The 6,967-nt window shown below is 40.8% G+C and overlaps 1 non-coding gene across 1 annotated transcript; it reads right to left on the bottom strand.

Moving 5' to 3' along the window:
* Positions 1-1,545: 1,545 nt before the first annotated feature.
* Positions 1,546-1,652, bottom strand: LOC130819608 (small nucleolar RNA R71). Its single transcript, XR_009044647.1, has one exon. It is a non-coding gene; the product is annotated as a small nucleolar RNA R71 (small nucleolar RNA).
* Between the last annotated feature and the right edge of the window lie 5,315 nt (positions 1,653-6,967).

A 6,967-nucleotide genomic window follows, 5' to 3' on the forward strand; every position in this document is an offset into this window, starting at 1 on the left:
TACCCGGCCGGGTCCTGTAGTTATTTTTGATAGTAACTTCCCATATCCTTCGATCTCTTTTTAGAAGGATATAAAAAGCTTTTGAGGGGAAATTTTAGGACGGTTTTTTTCTCTGTTTGGAGGGTTTGGTATTGAAGGGATTTCTCATATTGCTTCCCTTGGGGGACTGCTAATCAACACTTCGACATTGTAATTTTAATTATATTGAAGGTATTAGTTTCAATTCTAATTTTTTTGTTCTTGTTTATTATTGTTATCTTTGAATGCTTGTTTCTCCATTAAATTTGAATTTGATTTTCTCCATGAATTTCATTGTTGAACCTCTTGCTAGTTTTAATATGCTTAGTGAGTAGTTTTATTTCTAGGGTTTGGTGAAACTATGCAAAAGGTCATGATTCTTGTTTGATTTTAGGATTTAAACTTGGTTTGTCTAGGTGATTCAATTGATGGGTCTTAGATTGATTGCATGTTTGGTCAATTTGCAAATTTTATTCGCTCAATTCTATAAGCGATAGTTACGAGTTTGAGTGAACGATTTCCTTCTTTGAAAAATTAAGCTTTAATGGCGATAGCTTGTTTTATTGTTTGATTGTCGAAGTTGTTGCGAGAGCAACACCTTCCTTCGCCTATATTCATTCATATCCCAATTTTTGTTCATGAATCATGATCGATGCATAGTGAATCCTTTTAGCCCTAGGTTTTTAATTATTGAATTTTATTCATTTCTTGTTTTTGCGTTCTATTTAGATAAATAAAAATCCAACTTTTGATCGTTAGTAATAGTGAACTTGGTTCAATTTGTGACTTTATTTGTCCTTCCACAGTGGTTCGACCCTACTTTCCCAACTATACTAGTTAGGTTAAATTGGAATGATATTTGGTAGTAAAACGACCTATCAAAATTTGGCGCCATTGCCGGGGTAGGGCAACAATTTTACTTTTTGAATTTAGCGTTTTCTTTTGCTAACCCACTCGAGGAACAACTGTTCTTCGAGCGTATTTACGTTTGTTTTAGTGTTTTTTTTGCATGACCAGGAGTAGCAACAAGCAACTTTTGCTTTTTGATCCTGAGGTTGAGGCAACTGCTTGTAGAGCACACGCAAGTGCAAAGAAAAGGAGGGCGGAGGCTCGTAAACAAGCTCAACAGGCGTCTCAATCTCTTGACATGGCAGCTCAGGCTCCCGAGAGAACTCTTAGGCAGTCTACACAGCCCAACGCTAGCAATGTTACCGCGGGGATGAGGATGCCGGCTACTAATGCTGGAAACTTTGACATCAAATCCCATGTTATGAATATGATCACGGGAAATCAGTTCTATGGTCTTGATAATGAAGAACTCGTTGATCTTGAGCAGAAATTCCTTCAAGCATGTTCTCTACAAAAGATTACTGGGATGACTGACGACGAGCTCTACTTGTACCTCTTTCGTTTCTCTTTGGCAGGCAAAGCTCAACGTTGGTATAACTCTCTTCCCAACACCATTACTACTTGGGCGCAATTGTCTGATGCTTTCCTAGTGAAGTATTATCCCGGTTATAAGACTCATGACTACAGAGTTAAGCTCTATAGTTTCTCACAAGATGCGGGGAGACTTTTCATGATGCGTGGGAGAGATTCAAAGATTACCAATATATGTGCCCTCATCACGGTATTGAGAAGGAATTTCTTATGCAATCTTTTTTAATGGTCTTGATAATGAGACTAAGAGGATGGTAGATGGTGCGGCTATCGGTTTTTTCATGAACAAACAAACTTCTAAGGCTATTTCACTCTTGGATACTGTTGCTGAAAATCAATGGAATAGCTCATCTAGGCGCGTAGCTCAAGCACCAAAGAAGGGGAAGCATGAAGTTGAATCTTATTCCCTTCTATCATCACAAATCTCAGCTTTGACTGCGAAAATTGATGGGATGCGCATGAGTGCTAATACATCTATGCCCGTCAATGCTATGGCTACCTCCAGCCAAGGTGGAGTTGCTTGTGATTATTGCGGTGTGCATGTTCATTCTCTAATGGAGTGTTCTGTTAATCCCAATGGAGCTATGGGAGTGCCAGAGCAAGTCAATGCTTTTCAAGCTCGTCCTCCTTTCAACAACAATAGCTACTATCCTGGAATTCGGAATCATCCTAACTTGTCATATCGCAGCAACAATGTGTTAAATCCTCAACAACAACACTTTCCACCACAAGCACCACAACAACAATATGGGCAACATCAGCAATATCAGCCCAATCAAGGACCACCCGGTTTCCAAAGGCCTCCTCAAGGCCATCAACAGTAGCAATTTCAGAACCAACAACGCCAATCCGAATTGGGGGAGTTGAAAAACATGATGGCTCAAATGGCCAAATAGCTTGAGCAACTCGGTACTCACAATAAAATGCTTGAAAATCAAGTCGCTCAATTAGCTACATCTAGCTCCTCTAGACAAGCAGGAGCATTGCCCGGCCAACCTACTCAACCACATGGCAAGGAGACCGCCAATGCAATCATTACAAGGAGCGGGTTGAGTTATGATGAGCCACCCATGCCTCACAATGGAGAGTCAAATTCGAAAGATGTGGGCATTTCTGAAATGATTATTGATGAGGCATCTTCTAAGGCAGTGCACGAGAAGGAGAACGCGAAAGAAGAGGCATTGCAAGTGCCTCCCATCACACTTCCTTTTCCCAACCGCCACGTGAAGAACAAACTTGACAAGCAGTTCGGTAAGTTCTTGGAGGTGGTTAAGAATTTGTAGGTAACAGTTCCTTTTACTGAATTAATCACACAAGTGCCTGCTTATGCTAAATTCATGAAGGACATATTGACTAGGAAAAGAGCTTTTAGTGAGGTGGAAACAGTTGCTTTTACTGAACAATGTAGTGCTTTGCTACAAAATAAATCCCCTCCAAATTTGAAAGATCCTGGTCGTTTCTCCATCCTTTGTCACATTGGAACACTGTTTATTGATAAAGCTTTATGTGATTTAGGAGCTAGTGTCAGTGTGATGCCTTTTTCTGTCTATTCTAAACTGAAAATGGGAGATCTAAAAGTTACTAATATTACTCTACAAATGGCCGACCGTTCTGTTAAATATGCTTTGGGTATTTTGGAGGACGTCCCTGTTAGGGTAGGTAAGTTTTATATCCCTGTTGATTTTGTTGTTCTTGATATGGAGGAAGATCAACAAATTTCTATTATTTTAGGAAGACCTTTCCTTCATACGGCAGGAGTAGTAATTGATGTGAAAAATGGTAGACTTACACTTTCTGTGAGGGATGACAATGTAACTTTCAACTTGAGCAATGCTTTGAAAGGTCCCATGCTTGAGGAAAAATGCTATGTTATTGATGTAGTTGATGTGATTTGTCATGATAACTTGCCCCTAACTCTTATGAAAGATCCTTTGGAGGCCGTTCTTTGTCTTGTATCTTCTACAGGTGATGCTAGCATTTGGAAGACTGAAATTGATGCTATTGAACAAGCTCTTTGTAATGAAGAGCTTAGTCATAGCAAGAGCAAGAGAGTGTAGAGGTTAGTTCGGCCTATATGCAAAGTTGAGGTAAAGAAGCCCGAACTAAAACCTCTCCCTTCCCATCTTAAGTATGTTTTTCTTGCTGAGCAAGAGCTCCATCCTGTTATCGTCAGCACTACACTCAATGATGCCCAACTTTTCCAACTTTTGGATGTTCTGAAAACTCATAAGAAGGCCATTGGGTATAGTGTTGATGATTTGAAGGGTATTAATCTCGACTTTTGCATGCATAGGATTCCTTTGGAAGAAGATCACAAGCCTTGTATTCAACCACAAAGGCGCTTAAATACTAACATTCAAGAAGTCGTGAAAAGTGAGGTATTGAAACTACTTGACGCAGGCATTATTTTTCCTATTGCTGCATCTAAGTGGGTAAGTCCTGTGCAAGTTGTTCCAAAAAAGGTGGGATGACTATTGTTAAGAATGATAAAAGTAAATTAATTCTCACTAGAACTGTCACTGGTTGGCGCATGTGCATTGATTACAAGAGACTGAATTTAGCTACTCATAAGGATCATTTCCCTCTCCCCTTCATTGATCAGATGCTTAAAAAGTTAGCTTGTCATAAATATTTTTGTTATTTGGATGGTTATTCTGGATTCTTCCAAATTTCCATTCATCCTGATGACCAAGAGAAGACAAGATTCACTTGTCCTTATGGTACTTTTGCATATCGTAGAATGCCATTTTGGTTATGTAATGCACCAGCTACATTTCAGCGTTGCATGATGAGCATTTTTTCTCATTTCATAGAGTCTATCATGGAAGTCTTTATGGATGACTTTAGTGTGTATGGTAGTTCTTTCGAATCTTGTTTGGCTAATCTCACTAAAGTTTTGAAAAGATGTGAAGAATGTAATTTGGTTTTAAATTGGGAAAGGTGTCACTTTATGGTGACTGAGGGTGTGGTTCTTGGCCACATTATTTCTGATAAGGGCATACAGGTACATCGAGCCAAGGTACAGGTGATTGAGCAATTACCACCATCAGTTAATATGAAAGGGGTAAGGAGTTTTCTTGGTCATGCGGGGTTTTACCGCCGCTTCATTCAAGATTTTCTAAAATTGCTAAACCACTAACCCAACTTCTTCTTAAAGATGTGCCTTTTGACTTTACTGAGGAGTGTGTTGAGTCTTTTAACAGGATAAAGCAAGCTCTCATAACCGCACCTATCATCTGCCCTACCGATTGGGAACTCCCATTTGAGATTGTGTGCGATGCAAGTGATTTTGCGGTTGGAGCTGTGCTCGGTCAAAGAAAGGACAAGGTCTTACATGCCATTTATTATGCTAGCAAGACTTTGGATGAGGCTCAGGTCAACTACGCCACCACAGAGAAGGAACTTTTAGCTATTATTTATGCCTTAGAAAAATTTAGATCATATCTTCTTGGTTCCAAGGTTATTGTGTGTACTGACCATGCAGCTTTAAAGTACCTTCTTGCTAAGAAGGAAGCCAAACCAAGGCTTATTAGGTGGATTCTCTTACTTCAGGAGTTCGATATTGAGATTCGTGATAAGAAAGGAGCAAAGAATGTAGTTGCAGACCACTTGTCTAGAATCAGGTATGATGATGATAAGATCTTCTCCTCTATTGATGATTCATTTCTTGATGATCAGTTGTTTGCAGTCACATCACAGGGTCCGTGGTTTGCGGATTATGCTAACTATGTGGTAGGCGGCATTTTGCCTCCTGATTTGTCCTACCAACAAAAGAAAAGGTTCTTACATGATGTTAGATATTATTTTTTGGATGATCCTTTTCTTTTCCGTGAGTGTGCAGATGGAATTTATCGCAGGTGCATTCCTGAGTGGGAGGTCCATGGGATCCTCCAGCGCTGCCATAGCTCACCCTATGGGGGACATCATGGGCCAGATAAAACCGTTCGCAAGCTGAATGAGTCTTGTTTCTTTTGGCCCACGATGTTCAAGGATGCTCAGTCCTTTGTTATGTCATGTGATTCTTGCTAGAGGACCGGCAACATTTCGAGGCGGCATGAGATGCCCCAAACTGGTATTCTTGAGGTTGAAATTTTTAACGTTTGGGGTGTCGATTATATGGGACCTTTCCCATCTTCTAATGGGAATTGCTACATTTTGGTCGCTATCGACTATGTCTCTAAGTGGGTTGAAGCAATCGCATCTCCCACCAATGATTCTAAAGTGGTCATCCGGCATCTAAGCAAAGTCATATTTCCGAGATTTGGGGTTCCCAGAGCTCTCATTAGTGATGGTGGTTCGCACTTTCATGAACGAAAGTTGGATTCTCTTCTCAAGAAGTATGGAGTTTATCATCGTACTGGACTTGCATATCATCCCCAAACAAGTGGTCAAGCTGAGATTTCCAACCGCGAGATCAAATCTATACTGGAAAAGGTGGTTGCAAAATCTAGGAAAGATTGGAGTATGAAGCTTAATGACACGCTTTGGGCCTACAGAACAGCTTTCAAAACACCTATTGGCACTTCCCTATACCGGCTTGTGTATGGAAAATCCTGTCATCTTCTCGTCGAGTTAGAGTACAAAGCTCATTCGGCAATTCACGAGCTTAACATGGATAACAAGCTGGCGGGGGAGAAGAGGCTTCTTCAACTTAATAAGTTGGATGAGTTTCGATTGTCCGCCTATTATAGTGCTCGGATTTACAAGGAGAAAACTAAGAAACGACATGATAAGAGGATCCTCCCAAGAGAGTTCGCAGAGGGAGATAAGGCGTTATTGTTCAATTCTCGACTCAAGCTCTTTCTCGGAAAGCTAAAGTCTAGATGGTCTGGTCCTTTCTTGGTTGCTAATGTGAATAAGTTCGGATACGTGGAATTGAAAAATGAGAAAGGTGATGTTTTCAGAGTCAATGGACAACGTTTGAAGATTTACCATGAAGGAAATGTTGTTGGAACGATGGAAGTTATCCACCTTCATCCTTCTTCCTCCTCATAAGTTGGTCAAACAAGAGGGTCGTGCGGGACCTTAAAAACCAACACTTGTCGGGAGGTAACCCGATTGGTTAGTTCGCATCAGTCTAGTACCCACCCGGGTCCCTGGAGACCTGCCCGGGTGCGTGGTCGTCGAAAAAAAAACAAATTCTCGGACCCGCCCGGGTTTCACTTGCCCCGCTTGGGCTTGCCACCCAAACCCGCCCGGGTCTTCCCTGCCCCGCCCGGGTCCGTTTTCGTCCCTCACCATATTTCTTTTCCTCCTCATTCACACCTCACTTCACCACTTCATATTCTTCCTCCATCAATTTCTCTCTCTTCCTCTATTACTATCAAACTCCCTAAATTTCTTTCCTCAAATTCTCCACTTTTCCTTCATCAAAACTACCTAAAAATTTCACCATCCTTTTCCTCTTCTCATTCTCTTTCCCATTCACTACTCTTTTTTCATCAATTCCTCCATTCCTTCAATTCTCCATCTTTCCACATTTCTCTTTTTATTTTTAATTTTTCCCCTC

The sequence above is a fragment of the Amaranthus tricolor genome, chromosome 7 (assembly GCF_026212465.1).
Source record: "Amaranthus tricolor cultivar Red isolate AtriRed21 chromosome 7, ASM2621246v1, whole genome shotgun sequence".
In the NCBI taxonomy this organism is placed as follows: Eukaryota; Viridiplantae; Streptophyta; class Magnoliopsida; order Caryophyllales; family Amaranthaceae; genus Amaranthus; species Amaranthus tricolor.